This window comes from Lepus europaeus, chromosome 7 (assembly GCF_033115175.1).
Source record: "Lepus europaeus isolate LE1 chromosome 7, mLepTim1.pri, whole genome shotgun sequence".
NCBI classification, from domain to species: Eukaryota; Metazoa; Chordata; class Mammalia; order Lagomorpha; family Leporidae; genus Lepus; species Lepus europaeus.
Genome location: NC_084833.1, coordinates 48,283,573 through 48,308,986, shown reverse-complemented (window position 1 = coordinate 48,308,986; position 25,414 = coordinate 48,283,573). Strand labels below are relative to the sequence as shown.

The following is a 25,414-nucleotide window of genomic DNA, read 5'->3' as shown; positions in this document are numbered from 1 at the left end:
CCAGCTGGCTGGGACTCTCACAAGCTGCCCCTGTTCCCCTAGAGCAGGGAAAAGCAGGTACTGTCAGTGATTCAAGCCCACCCTCAGCTGGACAGCTACGGTATAGGCAGTGCCGCTCAGTGTCTCTGCCAGGCTGGGGATGATGATGACAGAAGACAGCTCTGCCAGGGCCAACCCCGCACAGGCCACGGCGTGGGCACAAGTCACCTCCTGCCAGGGAGCCCCGGCCCCTCACCCTCAATCCAGGAGAAGACAGCTCACCGCCTCTACCTCGCCTCCCTCCACAACACAAGGGTGCTCTCCAGGCCATGGCCCTCTCGGGGACAGGCCAGGAGCAGCCCAGACAAGCACTCTTCTTGTGCCCTCCACGCACCGGGGGGATTGAAGACCCCGTCTGGCACACAGACTTGCCACCTTGCTGCCTCAATCCTGCCCTTCACTAGCCAACCTCAGCAGGAGACCCTAGATCTTCCTGTGGTCCTACTGCCCAGAGAGAGATCCATGCACGGATGAGGAAGTCACTCACACACGCACCACGTGCTCTCCTCAACCCCCAGCCTCTCTCGGGCCTGCAGGACAGAGGAAAGGTAGAGATACCGGGGAGGAGAGAGAGCAGATGGACCCCCAGTTAGCCTAAGCCAAAACCTAAACCCCACCTGCAGTCAGGTGCAGGCAGAGGGGAGAGCGCGCTAGTGGGCCCTAACAGGAAATTATCTGGGTGTCAAGGACAGGCGACCAGAATATTGAGGGTTTGGCAAACCCACAGGGAAGTGCGGAGGCCTCACACAGCCCCCTACTGCTCATCAGCAGAGATCTGCCTCCCTCTCCTTCCAGACAACCACAAGGAAAACTGCTGCTTGACTCAGGTCTGGCATGAACACATGTGTGCATACACATACACACACACAGGAGGCTGCATCCAGCCCAGAGAGCTGCATGGAAAAGTCTGCTCAGCACCCCCAGCCCTGCCCAACTCACAGGCAAAGCCAGTGCCTGGATCAGGCCTCCTCACGGCTCTCCTCGGTGGACTCGGGGCCCGCCTGGCAGACTCGCTGGCTGCCCTCTGTCCTCTAGGCGCCCTCCTGATGCTGCTGACCAGCTCTGTTTCTGTCAGGCCATCCAGGGTGGCTCACCCAGCGCTACACCTGCCACCTCTGAAGCACTGCTTTGTGTTTCTTGCTTACAAAGGAAGAAAACTGCTTCTGTAGCTGAATAACACAGTTTAGATCCTTCATAGAGCAACGCAGGTCAAAAGCCACCCGGCAAACCCGCGCCTCCCCCCCCCCCCCCCCGCCACCACCTCCAGTGCCTGCGTGCAAGGGACCTGCAAACCCAACAAGGCTCAAAGGGACTTCCAACCCCCTGCCTGACCCCTCTCAGAATGTGCTAGTGCCCGACAGCCTCCAGATACGGACCTGCTGCAGCCTTCGCAAATACCCCTCCCATACCCACCCATGCCAAGAAGTTCTTAATGTCTAACCTGGATCCTTCCTACTTCTCCTCAAGTCTGTTCTGGGCCTCAACAGACAAGCAGACTGCCTGCTGCCCTTCCTGGTCACGTCTGAAACACCAGGAACTCTGGTCATGGCTGACCTCGTGGGCCACGCCAAGGAAACTGCAGGAGCCTTGTGGTGGGAGAAGCTTCTGGCTCTTGTGATGCAGCGACCTGCCCAGAGCAGGCTCAGTGCCCCCATCTCCCATCCCACCCACCCCCAAACGTTAATCGTCTCCTCTCACCTGACTGCAGAGGGCACTGAGCCAGGAGGAGGCGGCAGGAAACCAGGTGACAGAATTAGGGCTGAAATTTCTCCAGAGGCCGATTCTCCAGACCTAATACAGCCACATAAAATCTAATGGGGAGAAACTGAAAGACCTAAATTTGAGTTGAAAATCTCCCCACAGACACAGAATAAGAGGGAAAAGATAGGCTGAGCAGCAGCTCTTGATATGATTACATTTTTTTTTTTTTTTGACAGGCAGAGTGGACAGTGAGAGAGAGAGACAGAGAGAAAGGTCTTCCTTTTGCCGTTGGTTCACCCTCCAATGGCCGCCGCAGCTGGCGCGCTGCGGCTGGCGCACCGCGCTGATCCGATGGCAGGAGCCAGGTACTTCCCCTGGTCTCCCATGCGGGTGCAGAGCCCAAGGACTTGGGCCATCCTCCACTGCACTCCCTGGCCACAGCAGAGAGCTGGCCTGGAAGAGGGGCAACCGGGACAGGATCGGTGCCCCGACCGGGACTAGAACCCGGTGTGCCGGCGCTGCAAGGCGGAGGATTAGCCTAGTGAGCCGCAGCGCCGGCCGATATGATTACATATTATTAATAGAGAACCTATCTTGGCTTTAGGTTGCAGTCACAAAAGTCTAACATTGAGAAAAAGATGACACCCCCACTCTTTTCTGAGCTGGCCGGTCACACCTGGCACACTGTGTTCAGCTCTACACACTGCTTGTCCCATCACTGGAGGAAGCCATATCTCCCCGTATCATCACATCGCAGCCGTCACTCAGCATGCCCCAGGATGGGCCAGGAGCCAAGGCAGGGCCAATCCACATCTTCCCTGAGAAGTGACTATAAATCTGAGGACCATGAATGTCTCCCTTTCTCAACAAGGCGGTCAGAAGAAATCAAAGCTGGAGAGAGAAGGAGAGCACACGAGTACAAAACCTCAAGATGCACTTTGGTCCTCAGGTCTAACAGTACCAAGGCCTGCTCAGAACCACCTTGGGGTGAACGTTTGGTGCAGTGGTGCCAATGCCAAGTCCCATGTTGGACCACCTGGGTTTAAGTCTCAGCTCTGCTTCCGATGCCAGCTTCCCACTAATGCAGACCCTAGGAAGGCAACAGGTGATGGCTCAAGTAGTTGCGTCTCTGCCACCCACGTGAGAGACCCAAACAAGGTTCCTGGCTCCTGGCTTCAACCTGGACCAGCCTCAACTGTTGCAGGTATTTGGGGAGTGAACCAGCAGATGGCAGATCTCTCTCTACCTCTGTCTTTGTCTCTCTGCCCTTCAAATAAACAAAGACATATTTTCCTTTATCTACCCAGTCATTGGCTAAAGCCCACTGAGGTAGGGGAGTTAGTTTTAAAAAGAAAAACAGAACTACTCCTGAAGTTCCTGGTTACTGGAGCCTATATATATATATATATATATATATATATATATATTTTTTTTTTTTTTTTTTTTTCTGTTGAAGCTAGCTTGAGTTGGGTTCCTGGTACTCCCGATCTAAAGAGTTGACTAATTCACACTATTCCAGAGGATTACTGAAAAACTGGAATCAGAGATAGTGAGTAGGGGCAGGGTTGTGGCACAGCACGTTAAGCCACCACTTCTGATGCAGGGATCCCATATGAGAGTGCCAGTTCAAGTTCCGGCTGCTCTGCTTCTGATCCAGCTCTCTGCTAATGTGCCTGTGTGAAGGCAGTGGATAATAGCCCAAGTATCTGGGCCCCTGCCACCTATGTGGGAGACCTAGATGGAGTTCCAGGCTCCCAGCTTCAATCTGTACCAGCCCTGGCTAGTGACTTAGGGAGTGAACCAGCAGATGGAAGACCCCTCTTCTCTTTTTCTCTTTTTCTCTCTCTCTTTCCATGATGAACAAGGATGATTTAACTTGGAAAAGGAAACACTTAGAACTACATGGGAGACTCTTAAAATACTTAAAGGGAAAAAGCACATCCTGTGAGGGGTCAGCTGGCAGACCTAAGACATCAGTGAGGTTACAGAGAGCGATTTCTGGGAGCGCTGAATAAGACATCAAAACCAATCGATCGGATCCCACCTCCCACACCACTCCCAGATGCTGGATTAAAGCAATTCTCTTTCTCATTCCTAGGAGTGCCTATCTCAGGAGCTTCAGCTTACAACCTCCACAATGGAGAGAATCACCCCCACCAGCTTTAAGGTGCTACTTTAAGGATCAAAGAGAAGTAGAGGATGCATTGCCAGATGCTGATATCCTGGGATCCAACAACCACTCTTCTAAGACTATCCTGAGGAAAACCAGAGATGTTCATAAAGACGAGAGTGTTGGGGCCGGCGTTGTGTGTGACGTATGGCACCATGGCTCACTAGGCTAATCCTCCGCCTACAGCGCCAGCACCCCGGGTTCTAGTCCCGGTCGGGGCGCCAGATTCTGTCCCAGTTGCTCCTCTTCCAGTCCAGCTCTCTGCTGTAGCCTGGGAGTGCAGTGGAGGATGGCCCAGGTCCTTGGGCCCTGCACCTGCACGGGAGACCAGGAGGAAGCGCCTGGCTCCTGGCTTCGGATCGGCACAGTGCTGGCCACAATGCGCTGGCCATAGCGGCCACTTGGGGGGTGAACCAATGGAAAAAAGAAGACCTTTCTGTCTCTTTCTCTCACTAACTCTACCTGTCAAAAAAAAAAAAAAAAAGGCAGCAGCAATCATCTGTGGAATTAGAAATATTCTTTCCCTTCTTGGGACTTCTCTATTTTTCTAATTATATGATAAATATGCATTCTTTGATTCTTTGTAAAATCAGGAAAAAATTAAAGCACTTTGAAGTGTATATAACTATAAAATAGTTGCGCAAAGTAACCTGGATGTCAAACAGGTCTCCCTGACTCACCTGTCCGTTCTCATCAAAGTACAGCAATCAGCCCCGAATTACAAATAGTTACAAATTGCTGTTTTTTAAATAGGCAAAATAGAAGAGTATGGTGATGATTCATAATTCAAAAAGCTCAGACCCAGGGACAAGCCCTGTAGCACAGTGGGTTAAGCCTCTACCTGGGACTCCTGCATCCCACATCGAAGTGTCTGGGTTCAAGATATGGCTCTCCTTCCACAGAAGATGATGGCTCAGGTACTTGTGTGTCTGTCACCCTTGTGGCATCAGCCTGACCCAGTCCTGGCTATCGCAGGCATTTGGGGACAGGGGTGCAACAGCCAATGGAAGATTTCCTCACAGTAAAATGAAGGGGGGGCGATAGTACTTTGTATGTATGTGGATTTAAATATTCATTGAGAACCTCTAAATGCTAACCCATTTCATAGTTTTCTTTCATCTACTATGGACAGGGAATATTTTCCATGTCCTTAGTTAATATTTTATAGCACCATTTTTTAAATAGGTGCACAGTAATCCACTGTACAGAGATATCATTACAAATTTAACCAAGGAGAATTTTTTTTGGTTTGGTCTTCGAAAAACGCTTAGCATGAGTTCCAAGTGCGTCATAGGAAATACTCAATACACGTAAGCTGTTTCTGTAGCCACGACCCCTATTACCATTACCACTCCAGTTCCAGTGACAGACCCAAGTATGTTCAAGTGGTTCAGGCTTTGAAAAATATTTCTCTGGAATCCAAGGAAGCCAAGGGCTGGAGATACAGTCTTGAAGCATCAGTAGGATAAAAATGCAGATATTGGCTTATCTAGACATCTGGCCTCCCTCTTGTTTTCCAAATTCCTCAAAACATTCTGATGTGCAGGCATTAACATAGTATCTGGGCTGTGCCTCAGTGCTGGATTGTCTAAATGCCTGGTGAGCTAGAAGCCTCCTGGCCAGGAGCACACACCTTGCCAAAACAAAATCAAGGGTCTCCTCCAGAAACGCAAGCCCCAAGGCTCCAGGCGAATCCCTGAGCCTGGACAGCCCTGTAGAAAGTGGAGTCAATGCACAGGGGTTCGCTCTGAAATGCTCCTTGCTGGAATCAAAGGTCTTCTCAGAGTCTCTGTTTCTGGCCTGTCAGCTGCACGGGCTTATCACGAGAACACGACGAGGTCATGCCTGGAAGCACCTGCCGATCTACAGCGTGCCATGGCTACCACTTCCCTCAGAACACTCGCTGTGCCCCAAATCGGCTCTGATACCACTTCCCAGTGCCCACTCCCTCTCGAGGGCCTGGGCCACTAGAAAGCGGTCAATGGCGGAGTTCAAAACTCAGAGTCATGTCGGGCACAAGTCAATAGGATACACAGGGGCCAGGATCCTAACTAATCGGCCACCAGCACTGAACGGCAGACCCCAGCAGGGACCACAGAAGGTAGCCCGGGGTTAACCCCCTGCCTTCCAGCATGCTGCGGCTCCAAATGCTCCCCCGAGGTCAGCAGTGGGAAAAACCCAGAGGAGAGGCGAGATGTTTTTCTTTGAGCCTCTCCTGAAGGCCATGCTCCCTTCACGTCAGAATCACTGGGACTCAGAAGCAAACACTGCCAGGGCCCAACTTCGGAGCTCGACACTCAGTGGAGGGGAGGGGGCTGCCGTCACCCACGCTGGACGCATGGCAGATGGCTGTACTGTGCAGCCAGGGTGCAGGATGCAAACATCATTCTCAGGCAAGCATGGCATAAGGGATGGGAACTGAGGCTGGCCAGCTGCTTCCTGGGCCAGGCCCTAGGCTCGAACCCACCCCTTGTCAGCCTCCAGGTCCACACCCCCCATTACCACCGTGCCTTCTCACTACTTGACCTGAGGTTTTCTTCTCGTGCATTCCATCAAACAGGCAAGAACCTGCTCGGTCCAGGTGGCTCCCTACCTCTGCCTCATCTTCCACTCCCCTGGCCCCCAGGACGGTCCTTATCATCTCCAACATCCCCAGGACATTCCTGTTGATGTCAGGCCCCTTACACTTTGAGCAGCTGCGACCTGCCCTCCACCGCCTGCCATTTGAAGGGCTACCCACAGGTTTCCACTCAACCATCACGTCCTTCTCGCAGCATGAATGCTATTCAGCAAGTGTGGATTTTACACTTTGTATTTTGAAATGAATTTTGGACTTGCGAACAATTAAAAACAGTTCAGAGTTCTCGGGTAGCCCTCCACCAGCTTCCCCAGGGTAACAGGTGCCGTTGCCATAGTGCCATTATCAAAGCCAGGGAACTGGCATGGGTGTCTCTGTTGACTCAGCCACAGACCCCACTGGGATTTCACCAGTTTTCCTACAGACCCCCGTGTGTACATAATTCTACGACATTCCAGCACATGTATACACCTGTGTGTCCACCACCCACAAAGCAGTCCCAGCGTTTCAGGGAAGCCCCTTCCAGTCTGTTCTCCATCACTATAATTTTGTCATTTCAAGAATTATACACACATGGAATGATCTGATAACTAACCTTTTGAGATTGGCTTTGTTTACTCAGCATAAGTATGTATTTGTTTTGTGATCGGTTACCACAATAAAGATATTCCCTTCAGGAAAACAAGTCCCCTGAATCCAATGACTGGTTAGAAAAATCACAGGACAACTGTATTGTGCAATACTATATAGGTATTAAAACTGATGAGGCAGGTTGTGGCGTAGCAGGTAAAGGGGTAAAAATGCTGCCTGTGATGCTGGCATCCTATATGGGCACTGGTTCGTGTCCTGCTCCACTTTCATTCAAGCTCCCTGCTAATGCACCTGAGAAAGCAACAGAAGATGGCTCAAGTACTTGGGCCTCTATACCCATGTGGGAGACCTGGAAGAAGCTCCTGTCTTCTGCCTTCAGCCTGGCCCAGCCCTAGCCATTGTGGCCATTTGGGGAGTGAACCAGCAGATGGAAGCTCTATCTCTCCCTCTCTCTCTGCAACTCTACATTTCAAATAAATAAATAAATCTTTAAAAATAAACTCACGAGGCGAATGTTAATTAATGACATTGTTGCTTGTTTGCACTGTCTACATTTATAACAATGATCATGAATAACTTCATAATGCAAACAGTAAGTTTTCCTGCCTTTCTCCCAGGCAGTGTGGGGGCCTCCACCCTGGGACTCACTTCATTATGAGGCTTAACACAACTGCTGGTGGCCCAGCTCTGCCTCGGGAAGGGGCTGCCTTCACCTCATGCCTGCCTCAGCCCCGCTGGGCACAGGTATTCATCGTTGGCCCTGAAGCTGCAGCCATGCACAGGCTATATGGCCAGAGCCCCCAGACTCTGTAATTTCGCAGGGTATCTGGCCTTCAGAAATGGGCGACATCTTGGTCGCTACCACTGCGCCTTCAGAAGTGGGCCCTGGGAGTGAGCTACCAAACTTGGGAGACTGGCGAAGATCTGAGGCCAGCTGGAGCTTTTTTGATCCCAGCATGGGGTGGGTGCTCCTCTGCAGCTGACCTGATTTAATCCAATCCCTCCCCGGCCCCAGTCCTCCTCTTCTCCTCTAGCCCCTTCTCCCACCCAAGGCCAGAACCCAGGCAGGCAAGGATGGCCCAGGCACAGAGTGGAGCTGCGTGGTGCGGGCAGGCGTGTGGAGAAGAGCACAGGCTTAGGGGAATCCACTGAACCACACAAAGGACCCCTGCCTCCAGTGGGGGCCCTTTTGCCCCCCCTCTGAAGGAAGAGGGTCAGACCAGATGACCTCTAACCCCTCTGGGAAGCTCTGCCCTTGCTTCGCTTCAGATCCCATCGCAACAGAGTGAAGCAATCGGGCTGTGGAACAAACATTACTCCAGGCGGTCGAGATGTTTCTCTTGTCATTTTATTTCCCCACATGACATTTACTTTCAAAGCCAGACCTGAGGTGGAGATTGTGTCTGCTTTGTTGAATGCATGCTTGTGTGTGTGCACACAGGCCCGTGCACCTGGCAGTGTGCAGTTACACCTGCCGGGTCACAGAGCACGCACAGCTAACTCCGTTTCTACTGGCAGGACCACCACATCATCCAAGGCAGGACCCCAGGCCCCCACCACCACCCCACCCACCTCCCCCAGGCAACCTTACCCCTCCCAGCTCTCATATTGCCGATGGAACAACACCCTCCTCTCTCATTCCACCATGCCACATTTTACACGGTGACCCGACGAGTCACCCTAGAACGGTTTCCCACCTTAACAACTCTGTTCCTAAGCTTGTAACGGCTGGCCGGCACCAAGGGCCAAGCAAAACGCTTAGACCCTGTGTCTGAGGCCTCCCAACCAACCACCGCCTTCCCTTTCCAATCAGGCTCCCACTTCTCACTTCCTAAAACCGCCAACCCCATCACACCCTAGACTCCCCACTTTTATGCCATAGCTCACACCCTCCTGAATGAAGCCTTCCCAGCCCACTCCAGCCCCATAGCTGTTCCTCTGGAGACTCCCTAGCTCCTCCTGTGTGCTGTGCCCCCATGCATCCCTCCCCACTGCGGGCTGCATCTCTCCAGATAACAACTTCAAACAGGTGGCTGCATAAACAAGGACAGGGCACCCTGGCTCTCTGCATTCCCACAGTGTCCAACACCATGCCCGGTACACAGCGGCAAGGAAATACACACCTGACCGGTTAACTCCCCCACTGCCCCAACACACAGCCTCCCCCTGCCTCACCCACCATACCACCGTCAAGTCCAAACGGGTAGCAGTGCCCGCCTGCCCAGACCATGCCTAGCCCTGCTCTCTAGTGATTGGCAGGTACAACAAAGCACAAAGGAGTTGAGGGCAGATAGACTTGTGACCAAAGACTGGCTCTACCAATTCCTAGCCAGGCAACCTACGCAAGTTATTCAGCCTCTCTGGGCCTGGCCTGGTCTGTTCTGTAAAATGAGGTGGGGGATATGTTCATGGAAAATGGATTTAAAAGATGAGATTATCTTGGGGTGGGTGTTTAGCCAGGAGGTTAAGATACACACATCCTACATTGGAGCACCTGGGTCCAATTCCCAGCTCCTGCTTCCGAATCCAGCTTCCTGCTAATGCAGACCCAGGGAGGCAGGGTGATGGCTCAAATGATCAGGTTCCTGCCACCCAGCTAGGAGGCGTGGATTGAGATCCTGGCTTTGGCCCAGCTGTTACGGGCATCTAGGGAGTGAACCAGAAGATGAAAGCATTCTCTCCCTTTCTCCCCATTCCCCACAACCGTACCTCTCAAATAATTATTTATTTGAAAGGCAGAGTTACAGAGAGAGGAGGAGCAACACAGAGAGCTATCTTCCATCTGCTGGCTCATTCCCCAAATGGCTGCAACGGGCGGGGCTGGGCCAGCCTGAAGCCAGGAGCTCAGAGCTTCTTCCAGGTGGGTGGAGGGGCCCAAGCACTTGGGCCATCTTCAGTGGCTTTTCCCAGGCCATCAGCAGGGAGCTGGATCAGAAGTGGAACAGCCAGGATTGAACCAGAGCCCATATGGGATGCCAGCATCACAGGCTGAGGCTTAGCCCACTATACCATAACGCTGGCCTCTCAAATTTTTAAAACGTATATTTTGGTGCAAAAAATTTTGAAATCCATGCAGATGAGGGAAATTGGAAGAGTTCATTGGAATTTTTTTTATTTGACAGGCAGAGTTAGACAGTGAGAGACAGAGAGAAAGGTCTTCCTTCCATTGGTTCATTCTCCAAATGGCTGCTATGACTGGTGCGCTGCGCCGATCCGAAACCAGGAGCCAGGTGCTTCCTCCTGGTTTCCCATGTGGGTGTAGGGCCCAAGGACTTGGGCCATCCTCCACTGCCCTCCCGGACCACAGCAGAGAGTTGGACTGCAAGAGGAGCAACTGAGACTAAACCCGGCACCCATATGGGATGCTGGTGCCACAGGTGGAAGATTAACCAAGTAAGCCACGGGGCTGGCCCCTGGAAATTAACATTATGAAAAAAACTATGCATGGATTTCAAAACTCTTTGCGCCAAAATAAACTCATCTTTTAACACCATTCTTCCATGAACTTTTAAAACTATCCTTGCATTTCCTTCATCTTCAGTCCGTTTTGAGGTCAAAAAAGAGATAAACTGTCCAGCAGGCAGCAGGCATAAGGCAAAGTTTGCCCCGCACCCTCGGTCCCCTAACAAAACCCCACTGGCTGAGCCAAGGCACATGAAAACCGGTTTGACAGCAGTCACACCTTACCCCTCCCCTGCAACTGGCTCCAGAAAGCACAGGAAACAAAGCCCAATTTTACTCCGGAGGTCTCTAGAACAGGCCTTTGTTAACATAGCTCCAGTTTAAAAGCCAGATTCGCTGTTTCTGTTTGTAAGAGGGGGAGGAGAATCAGACTACAGCTTAATACTACTTGATGCTGATAACAAGGCCTTTTGTTCCTATCCCTCAATTAAATTCTGCAGCAATTAGCCAACACCTATTCTTGTTGCTTGAGGAAAGCAAGCGAGGCAAGAGAGAGGCATGGCCCTTGTTCTTACAAACACCAAACAGTTCCCGAGTAACATGGGACACAAGGTCACACACAGGAAAATGAGGTGCAGCAGGCCTGGCCATCTAACCTTGATGGGCTTTAGAATCCCAGAGAATAACAGCCAAAGTATAGCAGGCTGGGTCCTACAAGTGGAGTTTTCCTGTCTTTCACCTAACAGATGCAGGTACCCTGCTGTGTCCAGAAAGATTTGTAACATCATTCAGTGGCTCTATGGTTCTATAATTTAGTCAATCACTTCATAACTGACGGCCAGTTAGGTCATTTACAGTTTCTTGGCATTATAAATAAGACTGCACGGCCGGCACCGTGGCTCAATAGGCTAATCCTCCACCTTGTGGTGCAGGCACACCAGGTTCTAGTCCTGGTCGGGGCGCCGGATTCTGTCCCGGTTGCCCCTCTTCCAGGCCAGCTCTCTGCTGTGGTCGGGAGTGCAGTGGAGGATGGCCCAAGTGCTTGGGCTCTGCACCCCATGGGAGACCAGGAGAAGCACCTGGCTCCTGCCATTGGATCAGCGCGGTGCGCCGGCCGCAGTGTGCCAGCCGCGGCAGCCATTGGAGGGTGAACCAACGGCAAAGGAAGACCTTTCTCTGTCTCTCTCTCTCACTGTCCACTCTGCCTGTCAAAAAATAAATAAATAAGGCTGTACTGAACATCTGTGGGCATGTACCTGTGCAATCTGTCTACTTACCGTCCTGGAAGGATGGAGTCACAGGATGGCACTGCTGGGTGCCTGTACTTGCACACACACACACACACACATACACACACACATGTGCCTCCTTGCTTCCCCCATGCTCACACCCCTGCCTGCATCAGCTCTCACTTAGATCTTCTCGGGAGTCTTCCAGCAGGTTTCCCTGCCATTAGATAGGTATCCTTCCTCACCTGTAAAGCACCAGCCTGATTTTGCACACAACCCAGTGCCTCAGGTCCTTCTGCCTCAGCCCCAATAGCTTCAGGGCAGAGCCCTACCCCTAACCCACCCCAGCCTGATCCACAGGACAGCCTCTCCTTGTGCCCTGCAATCCCACCTTCTCATCTGGGGACATTTCTTATGCCGCCTCCTTGGAGAATCCCCCTGTGGCTTCCCAGAAAAAAGGACCCAAGGACATTCCATAAACCTGTAGCAAAGCACCTGCCACTGCCACGTTCACACTCATGCACTTGCACCACCCCAGCCTCATGGCCAACTCTAGGCATTTACTTACTTATTTGAGAGAGAGAGAAAGAGAGAGAGAGAGAGACAGAATGAATCTTCCATTCACTGATTCCCCACATGGCTGTAATGGCCGAGGCTGGGCCAGACCAAAGCCAGGAGCTTCTTCCAGGTCTCCCACACAGGTGCAGGTGCAGGGGCACAAGCACTTGGGCCCCCTTCCACTGCTTTCCCAGGCACATTAGCAGGGAGCTGGATCTGAAGTGGAGCAGCTGGGGTGCTGGCACTGCAGGCACAGCCACAGCACTACGCCACAGCACCGGCCCCCAAATACACAATTAAGGATCCTTTCTACCACGGCGCATCACTTTTGTGTGCTTATGAAGTTGAGAAATCCTAGGCCTGGGCCCCAGGGAGTGGGGCCATGTCACTGCGGGAACAGCAGAGAATGGAGCTCTCAGATGCTTATCCAGACCCCAGGCTTGAGAACTGGCCCGGGTCAGGCTGAGGGTGAGCTTCCTAGCCCACGCAGGCCCACTGGGAGCATCTCGGGTGCACAGGGGTGGCCACGCAGCCTTGTCACCCGGTTTACTCCCCAGATGACCACACAATTGGGGCTGGGCCAGGCTGAAGCCAAGAGACTGGAGCTGCTTTGGGGTCTCCAACACGCATGCAGGGGCCCAAGGACTTGGGCCATCTGCTGCTACTTTCCCAGGCACAGGGAGCTGGATCAGAAGTGGAGCAGCCAGTACTTGAATCGGCACCCGTATGGGATGCCGGCACCACAGGCAGCAGTGGCTTTACCTGCCACACCACAGTGCCAGCCCCATTTTTACTATTTTCAATGAGAGATCATTGAAAGATAACAAATCTTTGAGAGTCTAGCCCAATAAAGCCAAAAGATTGGGGTGGGGGAAACATACTTCCCCCTTCTTGAGCAGAAGTTAGTTTGTTGATCTCAGGTCTCAGCAGTTCTCCTAGATCTGAGTATTTCTCAACATCTACATACCTGCTGGTCCATCCACCAGTGGGCAAGTCCATCATAGGCAAGCAGCTGTGTATACAGAGTGGGCCTGCACATCTCCTGAGGCTACCCTGTGTCTATCACCCAGCTGTCACAGGAGTGGCCACAGAGGGAGTGCATTCAGTGTGTTCTGCCACGAACAGACTGGAGGGAGGCAGAAATGTCTCTGAGCCACATCAGTGGCCAACAGCCCAAGGAAGTGCTAGGCCAGACCAAGGGACCCCACTTAGACCCCTCTGCCCCCACTGAACACCTTGATTCCTATTTCCTAGAAGTCCAGTGTGGAGCCTGGACGAAGCGATGCTCCACACAGAAACTGCTGCAGCAGACCCGGGGAAGAATCCCACGAGCAAGAACAGCCAGCACGGCTTGAGCCCTCCCGGGGCGACAGGCTCTGTGCTCACTGCATTATTCGGATTAACTCCTCAAGAAGCCTATGAGACACAGGTGCTGTTTCCAAGGCCTGCCTCAGGCCACACTGTGTGTTGTGCCAAGACTCAAACCAGAGCCAACTCAGAGACAGCCTGGCAAGCAGCTCCCTCACAGGCTGGGTCCTGTGGAGTGGGTGTTAGGGAATACCCAAACAATCCCCGAGTAGCCAGTTTCCTGGGGTCCACAGCCCCCCTCCCCCAGGCCAATCCTGGAGGAGGCACAGCACGGCAAGAGACCGGAGGACGAGGTCGGCACCAGACGAGAGCAAGCTGTTCTGGCAGTGATGTCTGTGTTTGCTTTGGTTTGGGGAGTGGGGCAGGGGGCAGAGAAAAGTTAGGCAAGATGGGGCCAATCAGTGAAGGGTCTCCCACACCACTCTCCCCTTTGGACTTTATCTGAATGAGCACAGGTACACCAAGTGCTGGGTACTTAGCACCTAGTAGGACTTCAATAAACATACCTTCCTTTCCCCTTATCAGAGGTCAATGGGAACCCACTGAGGCATTCTAAGCCAGGGAGTAATAAAATTAAAGTAATAAAATTAAAGACAAAAAAGTGATTCCGTTTCTCTTGTAGTCTCAGACGAAGCCCCTGCAGGGTACACCCAATGTGGATGATGATCAGGATATAATATTAAAATGATGTAATAAAAAAAAATGCACCTACCGGGTGTTTTCCATATGCCAGGTATTACGCCTAGTACTTTATATTTGCTAAATTCATTTAAGGTCACAACAGTACTAAAAGACACTATTACTGTCCCCAGCGTCCAGATGAGGAAACTGAGGCACAGGACAGTTCAGCTGGGAAGTACCTCCCCTGGGCTTCCAACCCAGTCGATCTGGCCTCAGAGCCAGAGCTCCCAACCCCCAGGCAGCCTGTTCCCAGGGAGGAGAGCGCCCTGCTGCACCTGCTGTCCCTTGCTTTAGACGATGCTACAGGGATGGGTTCGTGCCCAGCCCTATTAACCCCCTGCCTCCAGCAACCTGATGCAAAGCTGGAAACCCCCTTCTCCCCACAGGGGGCTGCTCACAGTGGACTGGGTGAGGGCGAGGTGTGGGGCTGCAATAACTCAGCACCTAGGCCACCAAGAGAAAATGAAGAGATGAAGAGTGGGCGGCCAGATCCCCACCGACCTCAGGGCGGAAAATGTTCAATTAAAATGCGCTCTGCCCCAGCCCAGCAGCGGCAGCAGCAGCACTTCAACAGAGCACCCATTGTCTCCGCCTCTCCTGCTGCTGCCCACGGCCCAGCGAGGGGCACCGAAGCAGCCTGTCGTCATGGAGCCGGAATGTGGGGTCCCAGCCCTCCCTGGTGGCACCAGAAACGCCGCTCTGTTTACCCACGTTGCCCTTATTTTAAGGCACAAAGCTGCACTCCACGCCCGGCCCCTCAGCATGCAAGAGGCTGGGGAAGAGCAGACGGCGGAGGGAGGACACTCCATATGCCAGCAGCGTGGAGCAGCTGGGCCCAAGACTCGCCAATGATCCGGCCAGCCTGGGAGACCTACACCTGCCCTCGGGTGCCAGGCGATACCTTGGCGAATATATAAAAAGCAGGCACAAACAGCATCTGCCTGGGGGCATAAGCAGAAACTGTTAAGTCCTGGAAGAGCTCCAAGCCCCTTTAGAAAATCTTTATGCCCAAAGAATTTGGAATGTCTGGCCGAGGGCCCGAGTCCAGGTCGTGGTTAATGCAGAAACCATGCAGGGTAAAGACTGCCCGTGTGTGCATCCAACTGGGGGACAGAGGCAAGCGAAAGCCAGCCGGCCCACTTCAGCTGCAGCACCCCAGCTGCCTCTCCAACCCAGGGTTTGGGTGCTCCGGAGGCGGGTGCTGAGCCCAGAAGCACGGTATCCAGGGTGAGCGGCACATTTAAGAGGCTGGCTCGCCCTTGCTCCGCTCCGCAGAGGTTCCCAAGGACAGCTTAATCAGTAACCCCAGACCCGGGCAGGAAGGCGAGCTGGTGGTACCTGGAAACTCATTCATTGGTTCTAGGAGAATGTGAACCCACAGTGCCAGGACCTACCCCGGGAATAAAAAGGCAGTTTTTAAAATCCACTCTCCTAGGCAGCTTCTGATCTTAGGTCCATGGCCCCCAGCAGGACACCAGTGGTGCTTCATACGTGCTCAGGCCCTGGTCCACCTGTCGTACCCTTGGTGCAGCACCTTCCTCTCCGCCCCTGTGCACACACGCACACACACACACACATTCCTGGTTGCTCCAGCGTTGCCCACTGCTGAAAGAGGCTGCCTTACATCTGGCTTCTGAGGCCTCTGCTCCCTTCCTGAGGTCCTGGCCCATGCCTACCCCCAGCCTGCAGGACCCCACTCATGCATCACACATGCTACAGAGCTTTCCTGGACCTCCTAACCAGGTGGTCACTTTGAGTAACAGAGCAAGAACTGAGCAAAGCCAGAAACAGTCAACTCTTGGGAAATGAGGACAACTGTTCCCTAATGGGGTGGAGGTGGAGTGTGTGGGGTGGTTGGGTAACCTACTATATTTCAGAACGAAAAGCCACGGGGGAGTCAGAGCAGAGATTTCAACCTAGGCTAGAAGGGCACCTCCTATCAAGGATGTGCCAATTACAACAGGGGTCCCTTTATCAGGGAGGGGCTCTTCCTGTTACCCACAGTCATCAGGTAGAGCCGGTCTGGCCAGCACTGCTGCCGATCCTGTGTCTCCATCTGGTGAGCAGATAAATGGTGTCAGCAACAGCTCAGGGACCTCACAGCTTCCTATAAAGGCCGGGAGCCTAGAGATGGAGGCAGTGAGGGATTCCAGGGCAGGATGCTCTGGGGGTATAGCTCCAGCCCCCCCGGGACTCCCAGACAAGCAGGAGGAGGGAGGACAGAATTCCACGGGCAGCTGATGTGCCCTCACCAAGGGGCTGTGCGACTTCCTGTCCCTGTGGTCTCCTGGCTGCACTCTAAGGCCAGGTGTGTGGAGTGAACGCTTTCGCCCCACATCTACCGCTGCACGGGGCCTCGCCATGACCACTGAACTATCGACCACAGCCAGAGGTAAGTTGCCTCCTCCTTCCTCATATTCCAGCCCCAGCACGCTGCCCGCAGAGGGTCAGCATCCCGGACACCACACTCCTGGGAGGGCAGAGGGTGGCTGGGATGTGGGCCCGGGCCCAGGTCAATGGGCATCCAGCTCCATCTTCACCAATGTTATCATGAAGAACCAAACCACATTTAACGAGGCCCTGGGCTCTGGGCTGACATCACCCACGTGGTCTTGGATCGGGTCTATTCTGTGGCACAACAAATGGAAGTACCCTCTTGCTGAATCAAGAGACTCGTCTTGCAAAGCCCTCGGACGGGGACCCACCTGACTCAAGGAGAAAGCCAAAGTCACATCCTGAACAGCTCCCGCTCCACTGCCCCACTGCTCTGGCCTCCTCGCTGCTCCTTCAACGCACCAGGCGCATGCCAGCCCCCGGGCTTCTGCGTCCGCTGCTCCCTCTTTGTGGAATGTCCTGCGTCCAGAGGTCCACAGGGTGCGATGGGATCTCTACTCAAATGTCATCCTCACAGATCAGCCCCTCTGGCCTCTCCCTGCCTACACCCAGCCCTGTTGTTTTCTTGAGCGCACATCATTCCAGAATACCACATAGTCTGACCCTGCTGTTGGATCGCCTTATCTCTCACTAAAATGTGGGCTCCCTGAGGGCAGACTTTGCTCAGGAACCCAGCCCAGTCTCTAGAACAATGCCTGGCACACAGCCAAAACCCACTACCTGCTCCTGCAGTGAGCCAGGGAGAAAACCCTACAGGGTACGGAGTCTCTCTAGTTCCCGATGACCGGGGCTCAGAAAAGCCGACTCACTCGTCCAAAGTCACACCCCTGGCAAGGGCAGAAGCAGCCTGAAACCCCTCTCCTCCCTCGTGGTGCCATCTTCAAAGGCCCGGATGTGGACGTCCCAGCCCCCCGGAGTCCCAAGTGCCAGCACGCTGGGCACCTCCTCACCCTGAGCATTCTTCCTCTGGCTCCTCTACCCAAGAAGGCTCAGCACCTGGCCCCCGGGCAGGCAGCAGCAGGTGCCCACCAGATGTTTGTGAATACATCCATCTACCCGCAGACACCTGCACTGTCCCGAGGGGTTGATTTCTTTACACACAGCTCCACGTATTGTTCTCCCTTTCATGGACCGTGAGTGAGGATGGACAGAAATTCTAAGCACACAAACTAAACTAGAACTGGATCCTGCCTTGAAGAAATTTACAACCAGGCAAGGGAGAAAGAGAAGCTGTAGATACCAAAAAAAAAAAAAAAGTGCAGTATGAGGACAGTATGGGCAGCCATCTAGTGCTGGAGTGCAAGGGTGGGGAGAGGATGAGGGGAGGGCACACAGACACTTGACAGTCACACCCTAGATGTGCCTAAAGGAGAAGGGGAGGTGACACCTGCTCATTTATTCATTCATTTTTATGTTAACCTTTAAGTTTTTTTTTTTAAAGTAGACACTGCTGAGTGCTGAGGATAGGGATGTATGAATGAAACATGAGGGGAATTCACAGGCTAATTCACATGTGGGCAGACAGAGAGATGTCAGGGTAAACAGGAGAGATGTGGCAACACAGGATGCTGGCCCGCGAGCCTCAGAGCTGATGCTGCTGCCCTCCCAGGCACGCACTCTATCAGGCTCAGAAATGCTTGTCCTTGCACAACGAAGGAATGTCACAAAGCCGCAGAGCGGGTGCCAGGAAGTCTCAAGATAATGTCTTAAATAACACCCAGGAGCTACCCGCATGGAAAGGGGGAACTTCTGGTGGTGGAAACTGCCCAAGAAAACGCAGAAAGGAGCACGCACTATAAGCAATTCGACTCGCAGGAGTGTGCTCGGGGCCAAGGGGAGAGGTGTGTTTGGACAGGACACCAACTGCATGAAGAGAAACCCTAAGTCGGGAACACCCGAAGGCCCTGACCAGGAGGCGCTCACAGAGAGGTCTGTGGGGCCCTGGTGGGCAGGCAGGACCACCAGTCCAGGTGTGAGCTGGGGCGGGCAGGCCTTTCTAGAGCCCACTAAGAAGGGAAGCATCCCCTCATCAGGGGCCAGCACTGGGGTGCAACAGGTTGAGCTGCCACCTGCCACACCAGCAATCCACATGTGAGCTGCCTGGAGTCCCAGCTGCTCTACTTCCAATCTAGCTCCCTGCTGATGTGTCTGGGAAAGCAGAGGAAGATGTCTCCAGTACTTGGACCCCCTGCCACCTATGTGGGACACCCAGATGGAGCTCCAGGCTCCTGGCTTCAGCCTGACCCAGCCCCAGCACATGTGGCCATTTTGGGAGTGAACCAGAAGATAGAAGCTCTCTCTAGTGCTGCCTGTCAAACACACACACACACATACACACATACACACACCATAAAAAAACCACCACCCTCATCAGCATATGGGAGAAGTACAGCCCCACGAGAGCCCTCCTGGGAAGCCTTCATGCCTCCCAGGGGAGGTGCCAGTAGAACCAAAGCAGGGATCCCTGCCAGGCTGGAGGCAAGGAGGAAATCGGGGTGGGGAGAAGCCAGAAAAATCACTATTTATTTCACTTTCACTATGAACACACCAGACCTGGGAAGCAGCCCTGACCTGGGAGTGCAGAGAGCTGGCTGAAGTCCCAGTGACCCAAGTCACCTGGGGCAGGTGCCCTCATCCCTGGGACTCGGCTCCTCCACCCCATCGCATCGTAACAGCAACCTGGAGCGGCTCCACCAGCTCTGCCCGGCTTCACAGAGCACCCACCAAGGGCCCTTCCTGGCACTAAAAGGAGTCAGGAAAGGGACAGGCCCTGCTCTTGCCCACTCAAGTAGCAAGGGAGCCCACGCAGGACACCCAGGAGGGCAGTCTCGGGAACACTCACAGGCTGCCCAGCCCAGCCCAGCCCAGCCCAGGCCAGGCCAGGGAGCAGGGAGAGGAAGTAGCGAGCTGCTTTACAATCCATCAAATTAATTGCCCCAAATGGGAATTTTACAGGCCTCCTCCAGCCTCCCGGGTTTCCCATAATCTCCCTGGCCCTAATCTCCCAAGAAGGAATGTGGGGCTCTGATCTGCTCAGCCCACTGTTCTCAGGAGCCTGGGCCTCCGACAAACCTCGTTCCCCACTGGCGGCCTCCCTCCACCCGAGGCTCCCTGGTTGGTGGCTGGCCAAGCCTGACTCCACCCACTGGGGCTAGCTGAGCAGACCTTGGCCTCGGTCTGGCCTCTCGGAGGAGACCTGCCCAGCCAGCCCCTTTGGTAAACACACCTCTTCACCTTTTGCTCCCTCCTGTTTCTCCTCCTTCAGACAGGACAGCCTGGCAGGAGGCAGAACCAAGAAGGATGGCTGGCTTCCGGGCAGAGTCTCACCGTGGGGCACCATGGAACAGGACCTGAATGAGGTGTGGGGCATGGGTTCGACCCTCAGCTCGCCCCACCCCCTGCCCATCCCGCCCAGAGCTTCTCCCCGCCTAGTGATGACCCAGGCTTCTGTGTCAATCTGCAATCAACCACAGGAGAGCAGCCAGCAGGCCGTCCCCCAGCCCTGCCCCCACGTCATCCTCAGCCCATAGGCCCTGGCCTCCTCTAGGCCTCTGCTTCTGCGGCAACCTTTGCCCACCTTCCCTGCCTAAGGAAGCCTCCGTCTAGGCTCAACTCCAGTGTCACTTCCACCAGGAGGGCCTTCTGGGTCCCTCCTCCTGCCTCCCACACGCCCACATGCAACTGGCCACGAGGGCTGAGGATTCTTACTCATCATGACTGTCAAGGAATTCATTTTATCACAACGTTTTTCAGAGGGCCCTGTGAACCTAGAGCCACACCCCAGGCACAAACAGGTGCTAGGTCACCACTGATGTTTTCCAGGCCAGGCTTCTGGGAGCTGATTGCAGTCCCGATGGCCAGAACCACGCCTCTTGATGACTGGAGCTTGTATCCTCTCTCCCTGACAAAGTTCGTCCTCACTCACTATCTCACAAAGGCCCTGCAAGGACTGACTTGATCCCCTTCTACACGGCTGCAAAGGGGCCATGCCTGGAATCAAACCCAGGTCCCTGAATTCTGCTTCTGCCCCTGTGTCCTCCCCACTACACCTGGGGGTACATGCAACCCTGGAGCTTGCTGTGGAGAGCTGGCCTTGAAAAGACTCAACTCAAAATCTTCTCTTTAAGGCCCCTCCCTTGGGAGCCACAGCCAGAGTCAGAAACCCTGAGCAGAGGAATGGCAGGGCACATTTACTCCATCCTGCACTTGATTACCTCTGGTGATGGTGAACTCACCACATACCAAGATAGATCAGAAGGTTCTGCTGCAAACCTGGTGCCAAAACCTTTCTCCCTGTAGCTTTTACGGGAATGGGACCCTTGTAGGCACTGGCAGCCAGGGCTCATGTCTCTATGGTTTTCCTCCTCCCCATAAGAAATCCACCCTCCCTCTGTCCTTTCGGGAGACAGAGCTTTCCCATGCCCATCATGGTCACACCTCGGAAGGGCTCCAAATGACCACATCTTTCTTAAAAGGGTGATCTGAGAATGGGTCCCAAGACTCTGCCTGTGATCTGGCCAGAGCACAGCAGCACCACGACCCCTGTATTGTGAGGACCGAACTTCTATGAACAAAGCATAAAACAGAACGAGTGGGGCCGGCACCATGGTGCACTAGGTTAATCATCCGCCTGTGGTGCTGGCATCCTATATGGGCGCCGGTTCCGGTCCTGGCTGCTCCTCCATGGCCTCACAGGACCATGGGCAAGGCCCCTCCTCTTCAGCTCATTGGAGCAGGAAGTGCAGAACTCTGGAGATGGACCTGGCTTGCAATGCTCGTTCTGCCCCTTACTGAGTGACCATGGGCAAGTCACTCTTGCTCTCCAAGTTTCAATTTCCTCAGCCACAAAATGGAGACAGTTTTGACACCAGACTGATCTGAGGCAGAGAGATATAAAGCACTCAAGTATCTAGTCCAGACCAGGAACCTGCCTGGAGTCAAAATGGTCAGGTTGGGTTGAGATGTGAATCCGAGTCTGCCAGCCCATAGCCCCTGGCCTCAGGTAGCACAGTGCAGCCACACCTTGTTTGCCTGTCCCATGGTCCTTGCCACCCTGAATAGCATCTTTGGTTTATCTCGCTCACCCTGAAGACCTTGTTTTTGTAGCCTCAGCCTCTGTCACAGTATCACCTGGCAAGAAGAGTGAGCAAATACATGACAATGGAAGAATGAGTACATGAACAAGTCCATTAAACTGACCCCAGGAAGACCGCCACCTCTCTCTCCCTCTCTCAGCACCTCCAGTGCCACCAGCGGGGCTGGGTAGCAAGAAGTATGCATTTCATAAAGACCTGCAGAACTGAGTCATGCCAGCACCCTCCCTAGGACCCAGTCCCTTCTGCCTTCCCCAAACACAAAACCTCCAAGATTGGTGAGGTTTGCTCAAAGCTGCTCCTGGAGCTGGGCTGAGCTGTGTGCACTTGGCTGAGCAGTGTCCAGGAAGGCCCCTGGTCACACTGGGATGACACAGGTCCGAGGTGGGGCAGGGTAACACCAGGGTTTCACCACAGTTCCCCAGCTGACGGAGCTTCATTAAAAACACTCTCCCTGGCCAGCACCACGGCTCACTAGGCTAATTCTCCACCTTGTGGTGCCGGCACACCGGGTTCTAGTCCCGGTCAGGGCGCCGGATTCTGTCCTGGTTGCCCCTCTTCCAGGCTAGCTCTCTGCTGTGGCCAGGGAATGCAATGGAGGATGGCCCAGGTGCTTGGGCCCTGCACCGCATGGGAGACCAGGAGAAGCACCTGGCTCCTGCCTTCGGATCAGCACGGCGGCCATTGGAGGGTGAACCAATAGCAAAGGAAGACCTCTCTCTCTGTCTCTCTCACTGTGCACTCTGCCTGTCAAAAAAAAAAAAAAAACTCTCCCTGTTCCCAGGTAATGCCCGTCTATACTTGAGGCTGCCTCAAAACCACGGCACAGCATACAGAGCACGCACGTCTCACCATCTGTACTATTGCTCTGCCACACTGTCCCAGCGCCCCAACTACCACCAGCCCTTCATGGCCTGCTATGGGTTCCTCCTTAGGTATTCCTTTAAGAAAAATAATTTAGGGCCGGCGCTGTGGCATAGAGGATAAAGCTGCCAACTGTGGCACCAGCATCCCATATGGGTGCTGCTTCAAGTCCTGGCTGCTCCACTTCCAATCCAGCTCCCTGTTAATGTGCCTGGGAAAGCAGAGGAAGGTGGCCCAAATCCTTGGGCCCCTGCACCCATGTGGGAGACCCGGCAAAAGCTCCTGGTTTTGGCCTAGCCCAGCACCGGCCCTTGTGGCCATTTAGAGAGTGAACCAGCATGTGGAAGGTTCTTCTGTGTCACCCCTCTCTCTCTGCAACTCTGCCTTTCAAATCAATAAATAAATCTTAAAAAAACAAAAAAACAAAACAAAACAAAACAAAACCTATTTATATACTTATTTGAAAGGCAGAGAGACAAGGACAGGCAGGCAGGCAGAGATCTCTCATCTATACCCCTAAAAGCCCACAACAGGTGGAGCTGGGCCAAGCCAAAACCAGGAGCTGGGAACTTAAATGCTTGAGCCATCACCTGCTGCTTCCCAGGGTATGCGTTAGCAGGAAGCTGGAACTGGGGCCAGAGCCAAGACTTGAACCCAGGTATTCCGATATGAGACACAGGTATCCCAGATAGTATCAACCGTGACACCAATCACCTATGCCTCTCAATGATTCCTAACACACTGAAGTCTGTGAGAGTCTTGGTTCCATCAATTTTGAAATTTAATTTCACTCTCTGATCAAATGGGCACAGTCTTCAACCTCACAGCTGTAACAGGGTCAAACATCATGGCCACAGATTATACACGGCAAGTGTTCACTCAGCATTGGTTGGTCTACTACATCCCAGAGCCTTAAACTGTAACGCTGTCTTGTGCACAGCTTAGCTCCAGCTCTCCGGGGAGTGAGACAGCAGGCAGGGGCAGCAGCTCCTCCAGCAGAAACCAGTATCTGCATGGCCCTGAGGACTCGGTGGGCACTCAAATACTCCCAGCAGCTGGCTAGTGAGCCAACCCACTTTAACTCACCGTAGTCACTGAGGACAGGCGAGATGGAGAATGTCTGTTTTCAGATAGAAAAGGAAGCCAGCATAGATGTAAACAAAGACACCACGTGGTCCCCAGACTGGAGAGGAGTCTGGTGACACCTGAGCCAAGGTACAGCTCTTCCCTCTGCCTCTGGGACTCCCAGGCTACAGCTCGCTGGAATGCAAGGGGGCACCTGTCAGCAGCTGATTGGCTCTCCAGGCAGCATCCCAATGAGACTAACACAGCATTTGCCCAGCCTCTAACAAACACAGTCAACAGTCATTCCAAACACTAGTCTAGGCACTAGCAGTACAGCCTTGAACAAAACATGGCTCCTTGTGTTCATAGATTAAACTTTAGTGGGAAGAGATAAAAAATTTAAATATACATCTGAGTAAGAAAGAGAAAGCAGTATTAAGAAAACAGAGCATACTGGGGGCCAGAAGTCAAGAAAAGCCACCCCAAAAAGGCCACTTGAACAGAGATCTGACCCTGAATACATTTCAAAGGAGAGATGATGACACTTAAAAGTCCCCTGGAAGGCCGGCGCCGCGGCTCAACAGGCTAATCCTCCGCCTAGCGGCGCCGACACACCAGGTTCTAGTCCCGGTCTGGGCGCCGGATTCTGTCCCGGTTGCCCCTCTTCCAGGCCAGCTCTCTGCTGTGGCCCAGGATTGCAGTGGAGGATGGCCCAAGTGCTTGGGCCCTGCACCCCGCGGGAGACCAGAAGTACCTGGCTCCTGCCTTCGGATCAGCACGGTGCGCCGGCCGCAGCGCGCCAGCCGTGGTGGCCATTGGAAGGTGAACCAACAGCAAAAGGAAGACCTTTCTCTCTGTCTGTCTCTCTCACTGTCCACTCTGCCTGTCCAAAAATAAATAAATAAATAAATAAATAAATCCCCTGGAGGGGCCTGGTGGTGCTGTGGTGTAGTAGGCTAAGCCTCCGTCTGTGGTGCCAGCATCCCATGTGGGCGCCAGTTTGTGTCCTGGCTGCTCCTCTTCTGATCCAGCTCTCTGCTTATGGCATGGGAAAGCAGTGGAAGATGGTCCAAGTGGCCCAAGCTCCTGGTTCCTGGCTTCAGATTGGCTCAGCTCTGACCACTGTGGCTATTTGGGGAGTGAACCAGCGAACAGAAGACCTCTCTCCCTCTGTAATCTGCCTCTCAAATAAATAAATCATTAAAAAAAAAAAAAGTTCCCTGGAAACATGAATAATGCCAGGTCGTCCTGGACATTTCCAGATGCTTGTACTGGACAGACCCAAGGACAAACTGAACCGAGTTCACCAAGCTTCAGCCTGTGCATGCAAGTTCAAGAGCCGCATCAAGGCAGGAGGCCTCGTGACTGTGCAGGAAGGGAGGTGGTGAGGCGTCAGGTCTGGTCTGGGAGGGACCCTGGCTCCTCAGGGTGGGGGGAGGAACTCCTTCATCCAGGAGCACATGAGGCAGCACAGTAGGTCTGAACCCAGAGGTTCACGCCCAGCTCTACCACCCCCTGGCAATGGACTCTGGGTCCAAGACTCAGCCCCTCCTGTGTGAGCCAGAATCCTGACAAACCACCTTGGAGGTCTCTTGGGAAGTGTGAAAGAATGAATATGTGAATGTGCTGTGCTACCCAAAAGCTGACAGGTGGGAAGCCAGGATGCACTGTGTGACCCTGA

General features: G+C 53.6%; 1 protein-coding gene across 3 annotated transcripts in view; it reads right to left on the bottom strand.

The window, feature by feature from the left end:
- The window catches only part of PLEKHA7 (pleckstrin homology domain containing A7), a 217,342-nt gene that overhangs the window by 174,863 nt on the left and 17,065 nt on the right, over positions 1-25,414 (bottom strand). The gene's annotated exons all lie outside the window — the stretch shown is intronic.